The sequence below is a fragment of the Talpa europaea genome, assembly GCF_964194135.1.
Source record: "Talpa europaea genome assembly, chromosome: 3".
In the NCBI taxonomy this organism is placed as follows: Eukaryota; Metazoa; Chordata; class Mammalia; order Eulipotyphla; family Talpidae; genus Talpa; species Talpa europaea.
In genome coordinates, this window is record NC_140069.1 from 68027056 (window position 1) to 68046963 (window position 19908).

A 19908-nucleotide genomic window follows, 5' to 3' on the forward strand; every position below is an offset into this window, starting at 1 on the left:
AACTGTATATATTTAGAAGATACTATCATAAATCTGTGTTTAGAAAATACTTTCACTCCAAGTTTAGGAATTTTAGAACCTAAGAAATATGTACACAGTAGTAAGTACATGTGTTTCTGCACACATACCCCTTATTCAGTGAACACAGATTCCCATCAGTGTCCTCCTGTTATTCAGGCTTCAGCAATCTGTGTGCTAAAACAGATAGCAAGCTAGAAATTGCGCCTTCCTCCTGGTTACCTGCCAGTCACCCCCTGCACACATCATCAGCTGCAGCTACAGAAACATGAGGAAATGTCACTTTCCCCTCACAAACTGCAGCACAGTGCCGGCAGTAAGCAGCTGGCTGTCTCCGTGTTCTTTCACCCTCCCTGCCTCCTTCTCCTCCTCTGTCCCATCCTTTCTCCCTCTCTTCTCTTTCTGTTCTTGCCTAAACATTGAGAATTTATGCTGTACTGGGTACTTTATGAGATGCAAAAAAAGAGCTATAAATAAAATGAATGTAATTCCTGTACTTGGGAAATTTAGATTCTACAGAAGCAATCAAAACAGATTAGGTAAAATAATTAGCATAAACTGTTATAAACACTAGAAAAGAAAATGCAGAAAGCTACACAAGAGCTAACCCTGGGGCAACCTCAAAACCCCACAAAGGAGGTACAATGTGAGTATACCTATGACTGTCTACATCACAACATTTCCAGTGAATCCCCTGCACTGATGGAGATGTCTCTAGGCTGTCAGGGACAATGGTCGCCAGTCACATATGGTCATTGAGTATTTGCATGTGACCAGTATGACTGAGGAAATAAAACTGTGAATCTCTTATTCTGGCTACAGGTTGGACAAAGCAGGACTTGGTGCCCAGGTAGACTGGGGAAGAACCAGGATGTGAAGCATAGAACCAAGGGAATAGAATAGCAAGAGAAGGGAAGTGGGGGACAGTAGTGGACTGTGTCAGACACATAGAGGTCACTCACAATTAAGACTTACTGAACATATTAATTTCTGGGAATGAACTTTTTGAGCCGCACTTAAAGCATTTCATTTAAAATAATTTGGAGATTGAATTCATTAAATCAATGAACACTATATTGTATGTTCATGGCAGTCCTGGGGCTAGATACACAAACCCACCTAACACAGACATGAACTTTTTTTCAGCACACTTTTTCACATCCACAAAATAACACAATCAGATAATTGCTTTTGCAGCATAGTGAGACAATTATTATGAAAGGGGAATCCTGGAATTTTTTTTGTTTACAAAATTGCAGAATTGTTAAAATAATCATTTAATTTTATGCAGCAATTGCACTTCAAAGAATCCATTTTGGATGTACAAAGAAAGCAGAGGTATCCATGGGGTTTTATGTTTGTGTGTGCTGTTCATTTAAGTGAAAAAGAACAGAAACAGAAATTAGTTTGAGGAATGAAGAAATAAATCATAAGTCAACAAAATGAAGTACCATTAAAAATCCGTAACATCTAGGAAGCATAGTATATGACAAACATTTTATACCCATTATCATAGTGAATGTGACAACCACCATATGAGAAATATTGCATTATTCACCATAACACTTCACACAGGACATGGTAATGGAGGGGGATATAGCTAACAGCTGAAAGAGTGGGAGCTTAGACTGTATTTGATTATGGAATCAGAATTCTGAACTCTTCCTTTGCCTCCCAGTCATGATTTATTTGTAAGCAAGATCTAATGACATGGGAAATGCTTTTACCATGCTGTAAATGGAAAACGTCACAATACAGAATAGCATGACACAAACATTGTGTATGCCAAAGCATGTGTCTGTGTCTGTGTCTGTGTGTGTGTGTGTGTGTGTGTGTGTGGGTGTGTGGGTGTGTGTCGTAACCAGACATAAATATCCCCAAATGTTATTAGTGGCATACTTTCTCTAAATCTGCAAACTGTTTTTAAATTCATCTTTTATACTTCTCCTAAATTTTCAGTTTACATGATACTTTTATAATAAAAAACATTATCACCACCAAAATTCCTGCAGAAGTTTGTCATTCAATTTCTATTTCTGCACCTAAGTCTACTCACATTTTACAAAAATATCTACTGCTATACACTTTAAAACTGAATACAAATATCATTGATTTGATTATTCACTTTATGTTTTGACGTTAATGGGCCTGCTGATACATGCATGTTTTAAAATCTTCTCTGCCCCCCTCATCCCTCTCCCTCTCATCAAACATTGTTTACTGTCTTTGGATACATTTTAGACAAAGGTGGAGAATGATAAATAATTCCAAAATAATGAATTTATTCTTGGTTTTTCTATAGACTTATTTCTTTCTTACAAAAAGAGATTTATAAAACCAGTTGCTACAGGGCTACTTTCTAAATGGTCTTCTGAAATTCCCACGAGTTTTTCCCTTTTAATAATTTGGCACCAACACTTGGTTCTTTCGAAGTTGTTTTGTTCCCTTAAACATATTTTGGAATGTGCAAACAGTTGATATTATAAAAATGTTTTGGTAACTTGCATCACTGAGAAGGAAAACCCCTCATAACTCTCACACTTATCAACTCTTCAGGAAATATATTTATTGTTCAGCATCCACACCTGAGACTCACTGGGTCACCAACCCTCCAGCGCCAGTTCTGGATATACTTCTCTGACATTGCACCCCCAAGGAGTGAGCATGTCCTCAGAGTCTGTTTGGTGCTGTCTGTCATCCTCTGGAACCAAAAGGCCCTTATCACATGCTCTCGTGAACCCGTTCTAGGACTGGCGATAACATGTTCCTATCAGCGTCTCGCAGGCCACAGAAGTCGGCAGGTGATTGGCATGAGTTTCAAAGAGCTGATGACAGAGTAAAGAGGAACACCAGAGGTGTTGGCCTTGCTCTCTCCTCAGACCTCTGGGTCAGCCTTCTCAAGCTTGCTGGGGGAGGGGGAGGATGTGGTGTCTCAGACTGCCTGCCAGGACTCCTCTAGCAGCACTCTCAGCCAGTCTCTGGACAAGCCAGTATAGATATCTGCTCATTCATCATCTTCTTCCTCCCTATTTCACCCCCAACATTATTCAAAGTAAACATTTTTCTAACTCAATTTCCAGAGTAGTTTGAAAGGACAGGACAGGGCAACTCACAAGCACACACACATACATGATGCACACATTCACACTACATGTTGCAAACTCCAAGTCATGCGGGCTTGGACTCTGGCTCCCTTTTCCTTGCCAAGATTGAGATTACTGGACAAGCAGGAAGAGTTGAGCCAAAACAAATCAAGTGATCCCACAGGCTCATTGTGATGTGCAGAGTTAGCACTTTTGATATTGTGTAATTAAAGCTGTAACAAACATCACACGGGGAATTAGCCTCCAGATTGTGACAGAAATAAATCAGCTTGGCTTTGAAGGTTTTCCTTAAAAAGAAATATTTTGGTTCCAGTCTCTGGGCAAGAGGGAGAAGCCTGCTGTCCTTGACACAGGAAGTAGATAACACCTGTCAGTAGAATTCAAACCACCTGTTTAGGGTGCCTCGGGGAATTAAGCTTGCAGCTGCCATACACTCTCCTACTTCTGGACCTCACCCTCTGGGTTACAGTTGAGTTTCAGAGGGGGCAAAATCTTGTATATTCAGCATTGAAGACCCAGTGTATATAAATCATCAAAAGTTGTGGAAATCACAATTTGGAAATTGTGAGGAAATCGCAATTTGGCATTTTACAGGCTTAACAGCAGACATAATGTCCTCATTACCCATCTAAAACACACAGTAAGTAAAATACAAGTCTTAGTATCCTGTATCTATTCTTCAGAATGCAATGCAATCCAGAAACTTCACCCCCAAACTCATACATAAAATATTAACTGAAATGCCAAAAGCAACAGCTTCCATTGAATTTCTCTATTCTGCTATACAGCTGCTATGTTATCCCCGGGAAAGTCTTTCCTGACTTGAACAACTTCAAGATTTAACAGACTTTTACTATAAGCATCCTTTTTAACATATTTTTAAAATTTTAATGAATTCCGAAGCCTGAAAGAGTCAAAAAAAAAAAAAAGTTAGCCCTGGAATTTTACCACTTGTACATATACTCAAAAATAAAAGTCTGAGGTGAATTTAATCAGCCCAAATCATTTTTAAAGCACTTCTTAGATGCTATCCAAAATCTTAGATTTGTTATTGACAATCTATAACTAGCGTGAAATGGAGAAAGTTAAAATGGAGGAAAACGATGTTGCAGTAAAAAATATATATGGACCTCATAGGAGACAAGAAAGAAAAAGAAACAGAAAGGAGTTAGGTGTAATACTTTCTCATGACCACAATTCATGTAGCCCTCTCTTTACACATATACTAAGAACCACCCACTTCTTTTTATAAATATATAGAATTGGGCTGCAATTATTGCTAATGCAAAAGGATATTTCCAATATAAAGTCACTTTTAAACATAAAATAGATGCATAAGGTCCATGCCTACAACATAAGAAAAGCAATTCCAATGCAAAACCAGAAGTCTTCTTTTCCCTAGCCTTTGTGTGAATCCTTTGTATAAATGTGGGCCACATGTCAGACTGTTTACAGTGAGAGGGTTTTCTTTCAGAACCACACATGTGAAAGACCTACCAGCTCTAATGGAAAGAAAAAATGGAGAAATGGCTTAGGTCAGTGATGCCTGTTTTTATGTATAGGTCCCACAGTTCACTGAATACCACTAGTCAGAACCCTGCGTGGAAAGCTTGTATAGAAAGGTCAAGAATGGGCCTCCCTGGTTGCTCAAGGGGTTAAGACGCAACCTATGAAGCTATCCTCAGCCACTGCTGCACGAGTTTGATCCCTGGCCAGGGAACTACGCAGATGGCACAGCAGACCTCTCCTGTCTCATCAGTCAACCCACCTGTTCTCTTCCCCACTCTGTCTCTGGTGAATCCTCTAACCCCCAACACCTCTGGCCTGCACCCCAGTTCTTACAGGCATAAAACAAATAAATCTTTAAAAAAAGAAAGAGTCAAGAAAATACCTGACTGTTAGCTCCTATGTGTCATGATCCCTTGAGACAGAGGGAAACCTGTGCATAAAACATGAGCCATCTTCCTAGGTCTATGAGAAAATGGCAAGGTATGTAAAATATAAGTGAAAAACCAAATAGCTTTGCAAATATCCCCCTTGTTCTTGCCACTTTCAATTCATATACACACCCATGCATGTATAGACACAATGTTCATCGCACTCATACTCAGATGTGGCTCTGAGATTTCCAGTGGGTCTTTCTGATGCTAAGAATCTAATCAAAATTCTTCCTTTCACATCACCATAATGGGTTTGTTTGTAGGGAAAAGAGATTAACAGTGGGCCTAATGGAGAGCAGAAGGGAACCTTCAGATAAATCAGCATCTGTCCAAACTTTCTCTCTTCTCTCACATACAAAGTAGAGGGATCTACCCTTGGCCAATTGCTCAACAATTACTGAGAACTTGCTCCATCAGTCACCTCCTTTCTCAACTAATCTTCAACCTTTCCATTACCCAATCCTTCCCTCCCTCCATATACAAATATTTATTAACAATTATAAACTTGATCGCAATTATCACTAACTGTACATTTACTATACTATATGTCACAGTTTCAATTCAGTAGTTTGCATGTATTTTTCTCATTCAATCTTTATGTTGATTTTAATTTAATGTCCATTTTAAAAATAAAAAAATGGAATTAAGGTTTTATATAACCTGCACAAAATTAAGCACATGTTGCACACAACTCAATCAACTTCATTCTTTAGTTTCATGCTCAGAATTACCCATAAGCATCTCCTATCTCAAAACCAAAATCGAACTTCCCTGACTGGGCACCCTCTTCCATTGCCATTATCCCTACTTCTTTCATAGGAAAGTGTCTTCTCTTGAAGGTGATCTGGTCTCCCTTCCAGATCTCCAGTCTGTCCTGTCACTTTATGTGTAGGCTCTCCTGCTCACCCCACGGAGGTCCTTCCACATTCCCTTGTCTCCTCTCTCAGACCGCCTTTTACCTCAAATAAGCTACTCTTAAACTCACCACCCCCATGAGCTTTCAACCGACCTTGTCTTTCAAGTTTGACCCTGAGTTACCCTTAGTTCATCACACTTATTCTATCACATGTCATTCAGGTGCCAACTTCTGGCTCCTCCCCCTGGCTCTCAGGGATAGACCTCTCCATATGTCCTTGGTCAGCACTTTTGCTCTTGCATCCATGCTTCTATGTACTTGCTGCAATAGTCTTGGTTCTGGCCTCCTTATCCCACCCTGACCTTGGAGTGATTACTGTGAAAGGTGAATTTGAGAACACTGAGATATGCTAAAATTTTCATAACCTTGAGTATGAAGACCAGTCTCCTCAGCACAATATATAGTAAGCTTCACTTCTGGGCAACTATATATTCCTCGGGCTCTTCACCCATTATTGCATCCTTACACCCCAATCTCCAGTCTTCCCACATTTCCTTCTTTCCTGTTCCTTTGAACATGGCTAATTTTTCATAATGTGCCTTTTGTCTTGCCCCTGAGCACATGGGGACCATTTCTGGAACTTCTTAAGTATTTTCCTTAATTTTCAACAATTTTTGTCATAGTTTCCTTCCTACCTTCTTTGATGAGCTACTAGACACCTCTTCTAGGCCAGGCTCCATTTTGAAAGCTGGGCATTCAAGAGCCTGGGATATAGTAGAAAGGAAGAGAACAGACAGACAGATATCAAGTAATAGGCATTGCTAACCCAGATTGTCAACATCCCTGTCCAAGCTCAGAAAAGCCTGCTGTTCCTTTCTGATGGTTCAGGAGTTGGGTGTGAGGATTGGAGTGGGGAGAAAGAAAGAAAACTTGCATTTTTTCCTGCTTCTAGTGCACCTTATTCCACATGCCAATTTGAAGATCTGAAGTAATATCTAAGAGCATCCAAATTATAAATTCTTTAATCACATGGAAATTCATTTTCAAAAACTATATATTTTTTACAATGCTTCATTTCATTTACCAGGACATATTCTGAATATCTTTCACAGGGGTCATACAAGCAAGGCTTATGTTTTTAAATATTTTAATTTTCTCTGGAATAAATGATGATAAGTGCATCCCATGATGCACTTATGATGATATAGTTGCCCATCCCACTGCTAAAACTGCATCTGGAGCAAGAATGTTCATCAACTTTACTTTCTTTAAGTTTTCCATGGTATCAGGGAGGTCAAACAACCACTGTCTTCTATATTTTGGTGATTTCACTGGTATTATACAAGTGTATTAAAGATCTAGTGCCTCATATGGCCTGTTTTTAATTTCTCTACATGGTGATGAAGAACAGTTTGAACAAATTGCATTTAACCATGAAGAGAGGTGAATGCACCGTTCAGCAGGGATAGAGCCTCTCCCTTCTTCCTGTAGCACTCCCACCCTCCAACTCCCACCCCGCAGCACCCACCTACCACCCAGTCAAAAAGTCTAAAACTCCCAACCAAACCCACATGCTACTTGATAGAAAATTCACGTGATAAATACGAAGATTCCAAAATCTACTGTTTTCTAGTTTTTCTTTACTTCTGCTCAGGATTATATTTTTTTTTTTAAAGAAAAGGCTTCTTGGTGCAGACATGTGGGAGTGTGACTGCTTTTACTATATTTGTTTCCCCCTTGCTTCCTCTCCTGATAATAGTTGCAATCAATCCCTTTGAAATAGAAGACTTAAAAGAAATGTGCTCATTAACCCCCTAGCTTGTCCCTGTCATTCTCATGTACAATGAAATGAGCAACAGCTCCCCATTATGACATGCGTATGAAAACCATGTCTTTATAAACAATTCAAAGTGGTTCTCACTGCCTTCCTGCTCCCACACCTGGCACCCAGTGTCAGAGGAAGTATACAGTGGCTGCAGACCCTGTGAAGTCCCAGAGGGAAGAGTGGCAGAAAGCACCCCAGGCCCTGTCCACAGCACTCACTTGGCAGGCATACTGGAACCCCAGTGAGTGGTGGAAAGTAGAGCCTGAGTGGGAGGTCCTCACCAAGTCCAAACATCACCTGTTGGATGACTTTCAAAAAAAGAAGACTTTATTAGTTCATTGCCCTTTACAGACTAACTGATGGGCCCTGAGTTCTAAAACTCACTGCCATATTCAAAACACCCTCTCCTTTGGCAGGATGTGAAGATCAATTTCTCATGCTTTTTGGAGCAATAGAATCCAAAGAAGCATGACAAGGCACAGTCTGTCCCTACTTAGAGAAGATGTTGTTTGATAATGACAATGACAACAGCTGTTTGCTGAGGCTCTCTGAAAATGTTCCAGGAGCTGCATTCACTCTTTTGTGTGCATTATCTCTTTTACTTTTCTTAACCGATAAAAGCATTCACCTTACAGATGAGGAAACTAAAGTCTTAAAAGGCTAAATAAGCTGACCAGTCCAGAAAATAAAGAGCTGGACCAGCACTCCAACTTCAATTCTATACCCTAGGCTTTAAACCTGCACTCCAACTTCAATTCTACACCCTAGGCTCTAAACCTGCTAACAAGCTTACAAATACCTACACTGCAAAATTGTTACAAGTATTAAATTAATAATAGAGGTGGAAGTAGTCTGTAAAATGTAATTTTATAAAGATTGCTTTTATAACTGTTGACAATAGGAATTACCAGGCGCCAGTATAATCAAGAAAACATTTATATAAGAATAGGAATCACGATTCAAGTCCAAAAGCCCATGGGTCAGTGGATTGGGGAGTTTTAAAGGATCAAGTTGGGGAGTGATCTAAACTTGAGCCATTTGTTTGAAACTGCTGGACTGTTTGACAAGAGTTTTCAGACAGGGGTCTTTTGTAACAATCAGTAGATGGACTCTTGCTTCTTTCCTAACCACTGACAGAGAGCTGGGTGGTGTATTCTTCTTTAGTCACCAATTAAAAGTTGTGTCAGACTGTTTGCTTTTACCTAGAAGTCTCAATATAGCAGAAACAAGATGGAATCTATTTTACTCCAAATAGTTTCACATCATAAAAAAATGAATAAAGTAAGGATACAAAACTATTACGGTTTGATAAAAAAAAAATAGGGAGGAATAGAGTTTAAAATAGGCAGCAAATATCTTTCAATATACACCTGAAACTTCTTTCCTTTGGAGTTTCAGCCAATGGAAATTTAGCTAACTGTCCCTCATTCATACTTTAAGCATTCATAAACTCAAGATTCATTCATGAAATTTCTGATCCTAAGGATCACTATTCTGAACTCTGAAGTCTGTTGCTTATGGAATGGAAATAGAATTGCTATCCCTCTTACCTAAGTTGGTTTCTGTCTCTCAGAAACCAGGAACTCAGCTTTTAGATGTCCTGTATGCTCTACTGACCTGTCTTAAGTACTTTAAAATTCTGTAATTTTGTTCTCACATTAGTTTTAGATTTTCTTTTTTTTTTCTTTTTAAAGTCTTGATTTTTTTTAAGATTTATTTATTTATGCATACAAGAGCTGGGATACAGGCCAGAGATGCAGGGGGGGGGGGGTGAGAGAATTCACCAGAGACAGAGTGGGGAACAGAACAGGCAAACTGACTGAAATACACTGCTGAGGGGAGCAGTGGGTGAGACAGGAGAGGTCTGCCTCGCCATGTGGGTTTCTCCCTGGCCAGCCAGGAATCGAACTCATGCTGCAGAGGCTGTGGATTGCTTCATAGTGCGGTGCTTAACCCCTCCCACCACCAAGGAGCCTCTAGTTATAGATTTTCTTCATGGAGTTTGGATTAATTCAGAGCTAAAACAACTGTAATTTCTCCCTCAAAAGATATATTTTTAAAAAACATAGCAAGGTCTCCCTGGTAGCACAAGGGATTAAGAGTCACCACTATGAAACAGTCAGCCACTACTGCAGCACGAGTTTGATCCCCGTCCAGGGAGGTGACCCACATGGCACAGCAAATCTTTCCTGTAGTGCCTGCTGCTCCCCTCAGCAGTGTATATCAGTAGATCTGCCTGTTCTGCTCCCCACTCTGTCTCTGGTGAATTCTCTCATCCCCCACACCTCTGGTCTACACCTCTGCTCTTATATGCATAAATAAATCTTCAAAATAAAATAAAATATAAATTAAAACACAGAAAATAGAATCTAATGAAATGAAACTATTTTTACCACATGGTACACGCAAGTAATCAGTTCTGGCATACAAAAATATACCTCATGTGTCAATCTGGTATCAATCTGGTGAATCTTTTACCACCCAGTGTCAGACACTACAGGCAAGGACTTGCATTATAGAGTAACTGCCACCTACCTCACTGCATGGCCCCAGCAAATCAGAGTGCTCTGGACCTCATTTCTTTATCTAGGAATGAAGGAGGTGCAGGCAAAGATTCTTGCTTTATTCTGGTTTGAAATATCAGTGACTACACAAAGGCACATAAAATACTATCAGGACTCTGCAGAGCTAACTTCTATGTCTCTATGGCACTGGCCCTGCAGGATTAAGAATATAACCCTGAGATTGCAGGACTGGTCATTCCACCCAGTGCCCAGATGGACATTGAAGGATAACAGAGTCATAAAAAAATCCCAGCTGACAGTTCCCAAGCAGATAAGCAAGAGGGTAAACTTCTTGGAAACTTCCAAGTACAGAACATGTTGACTCATTTTCACCATACTCTAGAATGTTCCCAATCACTCAAAAGATGAAACCAGAAGAGTCTTGAAAAGTCTGAATTCCTGCTTAACTTTATCAAGATGAGTAACTTAAATACAAAGAGGTAGTTTAGCAACTTTGGAAAAGATGCTGCTATTTCATAATCCTAAATGGTTTCTGAGGTTTTCTTTTAGGTCACTGGCTGCAGGGATGATGTAGTAATTCTCCCTCTTCAAAAGGCACATTTGATAGAAATTAGTCCACAATTAAGGAGCCCCCTGATCATTCACTGGATTTGTATTAAAATGGAAACTACTGTGTTAAGGCAATAGCTGTCTAATTATTAAAGTTTTGAAATGAAAACCATTTTTTTTATTTCTCTGTAATTCATTAATTCCCATGGTTATTGAAAACTTAAAACTGATGACAAGAATATTAATAATTTGCTGGTCTCTACAAGCAGAAAGGACTGGCTTGCTTTAGCATACTATGCTGTAAAAAAAAAATAATTCCTAGATTTCATTTTGAATTTTATATATAGATATATGTGTGTGTGTTTGTATGAACGCTTCACTGTAAAAGCTGAAGCCATTTGTCACTTTTTATCAAAATATCTTTAATATTTGATAACAAAATATCTAAAGAAAGTGATCTGATGTGCAAGGCAGCATATTTCTCAGGGTTTAAATTTGGCATAGTGATTCATTGTAGGAAATTTTAATACTATATATGAAAGAATCTAGCCATTGACTCATGATATAGGTGAACTTCCAGATCTACATGCTGATGAACCAGAAAGAGGGAACCTGGACAAAAAATAAAACCTATAACAGAAGTGCCCAATTCCTGAAAATTTGAAGCTTCTCAAAGACCCTAGAAACTTCCAGGAGGAATCATCATCATCATATTTTTTCATGCTTTCTTACAGATATTTTATTAATATAATGAGTTCCTGACTCATTATACAACAGTTTATGGAAAAATCTTTAATCCATTTTTTTATTTTTATTGTATTTTTAATTAATGCGTCATTCATTAATATGTCTATATAACTTATGGAAGTTATGTTTCACTCATCCATATGTGCATATGCTTCACTCAGCCTCCGCCAAACCTCAGGCACCAGTGCTCTATCCCTATCCTTTCTGCTCTTCCCTCTGACAACCAGTAGATTTTTCACTAATAATTGGTTTTTAATGTGTTTCGTTAGAACATGTTTTTTGGTTACTTATATTCCACAGCTAAGTGAGACCTTCAGAGATCTGTCTTTCATCGTCTTATTTTAAGATCCAATCCTTCTTCTCAAAAGTCATTATTTCATCTATTTTAATAGCTGAGTAGTACTCCATTGAGTATATATCCCATATTTTTTTTCTTTATAAATTCTTTTTTTTAATTTATTTTTATTTATTTATACAAGCACTGGGTACAGTCAGAAGCGCAGGAGGGTGAGAGAATTCACCAGAGCCAGAGCGGGGAGCAGAGCAGGCAGAAGGACCGAAGTTCACTGCTGAGGGGAGCAGCGGGCGGCAGGAGAGGTCTGCACGCCATGTGGGACCCTCCTCCCGGTGGCCGGGGAGCAGCCGAGGATCGAACCGGTGCTGCAGAGGCTGCGGGCAGCTTTGCAACCCAGCACTCAACCGCTGTGCCACCGGGGAGGCCCTATATCCCATAATTTCTTTATTCAGTCATGTGTTGAAAGTCACTGATGTCAGTTCCATGACTTGGCAATTGTTAATGTGCTGCTATGAACACAAGAGTGCATAAGTGTTTTTGTATTACTGTTTTAATATTCTTTGGGTAAATACCTAGCAGAGGTATGGCTGGATCATATGAGATTTCCATTTTTTTTTTAAGGAAACTCTGCACCAATTTCAATACAGACTGCACCAAATAACATTCCCGCCAACAGTGGGCAACTGTTTCTTTTTCTCCACATCCTCACCAACATTTGTTGTTTCCATTATTTTTGCTATGGGCCATTCTCACAGGGGTGAGGTAATATCTCATTGTGATTTTTGACTTGCATTCTCCTATAAGTGGTGCTGTGTGCCTATAGGCCATCCAAATGTCTTCTTTAGTAAAGTGTCTATTGAGATCATTTGCCCATTCTTTTATTGGGTTGACTTTTTTTTTGTTTGTTTTTTATTTATTTGTGTGTTTTTTTTTTTTTTGGCTGTTGGATTATATAAGTACTTTAAAAAGTATTTTAGAAATCAGCCCCTTCTCAGATATAGGTTCAAAACAAAGGGGATGGGAATTGCATGGGGACTATAATTAAGATGAAAATGCATACATTGTGAAAAAATGAAAAATGATGTAAAAATGTATAAATAAAATATATATAATTAAAAAAAGAAATAGAAAGTGAGTGAAGTGGGAGTCCTCTTGAACTCTGAGGAAGAAGGAGTATGCATATTTCTGACTCACTCACTGTCCTGAGGCATCAAGGACTTAGATAGGACCAGGGTGGATGACCAGCACTGTAGGAAATCTTGATATGCTGCTGGAAGAACTGACAGAAAAGGTAGCGCACTGGAGGAAACCAAAGATAAGGCATCAAAATGCTTTCAGTATCTGAATGAAGTGAGTTCACTTGCTCAGGATTGCTCTCTAGGGGCAAGGACTGAACATTATAGTGGAGAAGTTTGAAATTAGTTGGCTTGAAAAAAAGGAGTGGCCAGCAACGTCTGTGCCCAGCATGGGTATGAGAAAGTATGGGAGCCAGATAGACCCAGATTCAGCAGGATTCCACCACCACTGGCTCTACTCAAGAGATGGGTGTTTTCAATAATGTGGTCATCAGCAAAATGGGATCCATGCTACTGCTAAAAATAAATGGCAATTTTTTAAAGAAAATTTACTGTGATGATGCAGGAAAACATAGTCTTATGTGGTATGCTCTTAATAAAATGAGCTGGTTCATTTTTCTATCCCTGGGAATTGTCAAATCAGAGAATTTTCAATAATTCTTAAAAAGGATGGTACCCTAATATTACCTAGTTTAAAAATAAATAAATACACTTTAAAAAAGAAAGAAAGACGAATGCCAACATTCAACAGGAGTTTGGATTATACCCATTGTTCACAACCTCAACTGCACATTAGACTCTTCTGGAGAGGGTTGGCAATTTTTTCTATGCTCAGTTCAGACCCCAGTAAATTAAATAAGAATCTCTCAATAACAAAGTGAAATCTTGAAATCTTGTTGCATGAAACAATTGAAAGTGTGAAATTAGGGTTAGGGTTGGTCAGTGATAATATTTACAGCTTTCTATGCAATTCCAAAGTGCAACCCAGTTACACAAATGCTACATTATGCGCCTTCATTCTCTATTTCTGTATCTACAGACTCAGTAGCTATTCCAAAGCAGCACTCATGTGTATCCCAGTTTTTTGAGGGGACATATAGATGTTGTGAATTTTGTCAAATGTCATAGGATCCAAATATTGGGTCTCCAAGTATTAATTACAAATTCAAGTCCTTTTGTCTCTTTGTGCCATGTCCTTCACCATAAAATAGGAAGAATAATTCTTGCTGTTTAAAATAATGAGAAGTAAGAGGGAGAATGCATATATGATACTTTGAAAATTATTTGCTACACAGAAGTAATTAAGTGTATGCCTAATCATTAGTGCAGGTAACACATGACTCTCATTCTTGCGACCTCTCATTTTGAAGACACCTACACTTGTATAATGCTTAAGAAATTTAATATAAATATACTAATCCAAACAAAAATTTTATTTTACAATGTACAAGCTTAATGGCTTCTTTTCCAAATCTTTAATGAAAACCAATATAGATGTGTATTATATTTTTAAATGCTGTGGAAGTTCAGCAAAATATTCTATAATTACTAACCAGGTTAAATTTTATTATGTAATTAGAACTGTTGGAACAGTGGCTGTGACCCTCCCAGAAATGTGAAGATGCAAATTTGAGGGGCTATATTTACTCCTATATTTATTATAGTACTATCTAAAATATCCAAGTTTTAGAGAAAACTTGAGAGCTCAAGGACAGATGAGTGGATTAGGAAGATGGTATGTATACACCATGGAATACTCCTTGGTGTATTTTTTATATTAGAAAAAATTAATCTGAAGTCTTGCCATTTGTGACAACATGAAGAAACTGGAGGGGATTATGCTAAGCAGAAAAAAATCAGTAGAAAAACGAATGCCAGACGATTTCATGCATATGTAGAAAATAAAGAAAGAAAGCAAAGGAACAGGCAAAACTAAACCAAAACAAATCTTAGAGATCTGACTGCAGATTTAAGGCTACCAGAAAAAGAGAGTGGGAGGTAGGGAATTAAGAGGAAAGGGGCCCAATGGACTATGATGGAGGATTATTTTTGCATAAAAGGTCCACGTATGGACCTTGAGTGATCAAATATATACAGTGTTGTTAACCAACGGTAATGCAATAAAAATAGTAAACAAAAAATTTAAACATAATCTAAAAAGAAACAAATAAACTGGTCACCAACACTGTATGTGTGTGTGTGTGTGTGTGTGTGTGTGTGGTGTCTATGATTATGTGTATGCATGCATATGTGTGTATGGTAGTTTTTGTGTAGTTAGTTCCATTTAGAAATATTTGTATATACATTTATATACATGGCTATTACACACATATATATCCTTGCTAGGTAGGCTGAGAAGGCTTTGAAACAAAGACATCCCAGTAGCAACAAGTATATGCAGCACCCAGATCTTGACTTTAAATACTGAGTCTGTGTCAGCTCTCTTTTTCTTTCCTATTTTCCTGATGGTGTCTTCCCAGGTCTTCATGCACAGATGCTCAGTGTCCTCTGACTATCAAAGCAACAAAAAAGACTTTCATTGAGACCTGTTCTCCCTAAAATGCCTAAAGTCCATGCTTCTCTTTGCTGTCTGCTATCCTTCCTTTTCCTCCCGATTTCTTATCCATCATGGAAACACCCTCATATATACACACATATGCAAACACAAAAACTCACATACATACATATGCATGTACACACATAGTTACAGACACCACACACATACACACACACACACAAAGGGTTGGCAACCAGTTTGTTTCCTTTTAGATTATGTTTAAACTTTTTGTTAACTGTTTTTTATTCAGGTAATAATGGAACAACAGTATATACGTTTTAAGATTAAAGTTTCACACCTCCACAAATGTATTTTTTCATACCACACCCACCAAAAATGCAACAATTCACTGCCATATTATATTGGAACCCCTCACTTCTTTGTTCCCCACCCCCATACCCTCTTTTTGGTAGTTTCAAATCTTCAGTTAGAGTTCTAGAATTTGTTTTGTTTTGGTTCAGTTTGTTTCTTTGCTTTGTTTCTTTATATTCTACATCTAAATGCAATCATCTGGTGTTTGTTTTTTTTTCCCTTTTTTTCTGCTTAGCACAATCCCTTCCAGTTCCCTTCATGATACCACAAATGACAAGTTTTCCTCTACACACACACACACACACACACACACGTCTTCTTAATCCCCTCATTTGTTTTTCATGTGCTTGTGGACCATCTGTATGTCTACTCTACTCTGAAAAAGTGTCAATTTACCTCTTCAACCCATTTTTTTGATTGGGTTGTTATCTTTTGTTTAGTTGTATGAGTTCTTTGTAGACCTTGGTTATTAATCCCTTCTTGTATATATGATGTGCAAGTATCTCCTTCCATTTGGCATGTTGTGGTTTGTATTTTATAATAGTTTCTTTCACTCTGCAAATACCTTTCAGTATGAAATAGTGCATTTGTTTATTTTTTGCCTTTATTTCCTTCCCAATGTAGTTGAGTCCCCAAAGACATTTCTGAAGCCAAATTTGTGTATTGTTTTGCTATGTTTTCTTCTATGTATTTTATAATCTGAGGTTTACATTCAATTCCTTGATCTATTTTAACTTAATTGTGCATGGTTTGACATAGTGGTTTAATTTCATTCTCCTTCTTATATATTACAGGCTCTCACACACAGCAATATGTATATACATATATATACACATATATATACTTAAACAGAAACACAGACATACATATCAACACATATGTGCAGATAAAAACACATATACATGCATATACACACACATATACCCAACCAAGTGTGTACACATACACACACACTCCACACAGGGTCAATGTCCAATTTAAATTCAGGTAATCTGATTCCAGGATAAGCACTTATAACCTCTATGTTGTATTGACTAGTAAACTCTAGAATAGAACACCCTAGTCATTCAAGTTTGCTGGGTACATGAGGAGGTTTCCAAAGGGCTCTCCAAACTGATGTTCTACCTGTTCTAAGGGGAAGGCAAGAGGGCCTGGACTGGTTGCAATAGGTGATCACAGACAAACTTTCCCTGCATGCCTAGATTCCCAGTGGCTAGTTAGGGACCTGAGGCCCACACCAACTTCCTGCTTGTGAGGGAGGTACTTGAATTAACATAGGGACTATATACCATGTCACTCAGCAGGGATAAAAGAGTCTAGGCCCTAGGCTATCCCTGAAATCTCAGGACTGTGGCCTGGATTCAGAACTGCGGCATCCCCTTGGGGAGATGCCTATTCTCTCATAAATCAGCATATGGTTATGAATATTGATAAACTCCTAAAACTTTGGGGGTTTTTTGCACACTTTCCAATCAAGATCAGCTGGCAGAATGATGACATAAAATTAGTTTGATGTGTGTTAATAGTATGGGGCAAAATATACCATTTTACTCTCCAACAATATTATAGCAAAGCACTTTATGTTTCTGAAAGCACATGGCTTATTAACACTAGCATGCTTCATAATGTATTTTTAGGTGGAAATGTCAGATATATAAGACCATAAAACCATAAGCTGTCCATGGTTGCTCTTCAGGATGTCTCTGATGTCCTGAAACCCAAATAACATTGAAAATTGATGTTATAGAAGCATTTTCTGAGAGCAGAGTACAGTTTTATTGGAATATATGAACAATATATGAACACATTTTTTTTTTCAATCCAACAGTTATTGGATATTAATTGTATTCCTTCCATAGTCAACAATAAGCAATTCCAGGTAAAAGCCTACCTTCTTCTAAATTTGGAATTTCCTAATTGCCCAGTGCTTCATTGCAGTAGGTGCCACACGGATTTTAACAGATTTGTGGCAAATATTTCTCCTAGAATTTTGTTCCATAGGACTCCTGGTTCTTCCCAGTGTTAAACAATGAATTCTTAGGTGATTTCAGGGAAGAGTCCTTGTTTCTTCTGACATTCAAGGTAATGCAAATATTCCAATCAGAACTACCTGAAAAAACATCTCAAGCACCATCCCTGTCCCTAGAAGTCAGGAAAACCCAGAAATCTAAAATCTCAAATGCAGAATTCACATCGGACAAGAAAAAAGCAAAAGTTCTGGACCCTATGAAGAACTTTTGATCCTTCTCATTGATTGTTATATGCATGATGGTATCTGTTATGTCCAGAAATATTTGTGGACATTTTTCATGTGTTGATTCTGTTTGAGGCACCCCAGAGTCAACAATGAACAAAACAGACAAGAATCGCTAGCCTAATGGTTATCTTCTAGTGGGGCAGATGATGATCAAAATAAGGATGTAAATAAAACATGCTATATGGTGATAAGTGCTAAGGAGAGAATAAAACAGAAGGTAAAAATGACTGTTTTCAGTTTAAATCTGATACATGAGAGCCTCCCTGGTGGTGCAAGGGATTAAGACACAATGTATGAAGCTATCTGTAGCCACTGGAACATGAGTTCGATCCCTGGACAGGGAGCTACCGACATGGCGCTGCAGACCACTCCTGACCCGCCCACTGCTCCCCTCAACAGTGTATTTCAGTCAGTCTGACTGTTCTGTTCCCCACTCTGTCTCTGGTGAATCCTCTCACCCCCCACACCTCTGGCCTATACACCAGCCCTTGTATGCATAAATAAATAAATCTTTTAAAAAAATAAATCTGATACATCTAAGAGACAGAGGTTAGCAGCTTCCCCTGGATGGCCAGGTTGGAAGGGAGAGGAGAGAGTAAGAAGTGAGTGACTTAAACTGGGGCATCTGGGGAAGGCCACCAGCACAAGTGTGCTCCTGGAATACTCATGAACTTGGTTATTGCTCAAAATCCTTAAGTTAGAATTCTGCTGCTGGAGAACTCATTTGCTCATGGGAGTCAAGGTTAGTGTGCTCAACATCCTTCTTTCCTTTTTTTTTTCCTCCCATATTTTATTTTATTTTATTTTATTTTATTTTATTTTTTGTTCCATTCTTCACAATTTTTATTTAAGAAATATTGGTTTGGCAGTAGGATTTGATGTAATTTTTTTAAAATAAATTTTATTTTTATATTCCCCATACAATAGCAACCCCCTTATTTTGACCCCAATCCCTCCCCTCCCCACCCCCCCACCACCCATATCAACATCCTTCTTTCTACCTAATCACACATGGTTGCTTTCTAAGAAAGAAAAGGAAAAAAACAAACAAACAAAAAAAAAATGTCGGAGGAGTGGGTAACAAGAGGTCTGGCAACACAATGATCTTAAAACATCCTATTACATTAAATTCCTGGTTGTTTGTCTCAATTCTAAAAAGGAGAGATGATAATGCATAACCCCTCATAGGAAACCCAGTAAAAAAATAAAATGAGAGAGAGAGAGCGAGATTATTCAGAACTTTAATACTGTATAAAACCTATACTTACGGAATAATTTAATTTAAGAAAAATAAATAGTGGGTAATGTAAAGTGGTCATAAAAGGTTAGCATGTAAAAATGCGAAGAATTCTTTCTAAACAGTTTGGAGTAAGAACTTCCACAATTTGAACATCAACTAAGATTTACAAAACAAAAAAAGTTAATTTCCTCAGCTTTAAAGGATGAGAAGCTTTTTTTTTTTTTTTCTTTTAGGGACAAAAAAAAAAACCCTAGAAGAACAATGGGCATGTCTCATAGGTTCAGGAGAACAATGGATTAAAAAAAAAAAAAAGATTGTTCTTTATAGAGATATTCACTAGCCTTCCCTTTCTGAAACCAAGGAATCTTGCTATAATGATATCTGATTGAGAGGTAATTATGGGGGAAATGCCAATTCCACATTTCATATCTGTGTATTTTACTGCATATTGTCAGAGCCTGATGGAGACAGGATATGAAAAGAATAGCATGACAGGGGTAGGATGGCAAGGAAAATGGTCTTGGAGCAGAGCCAGATAATATGGAAGTAATTGAGATTTACCAGCATCATTTCCATAATGGCTTTTGGATGCACAAGAGCCCAAGAC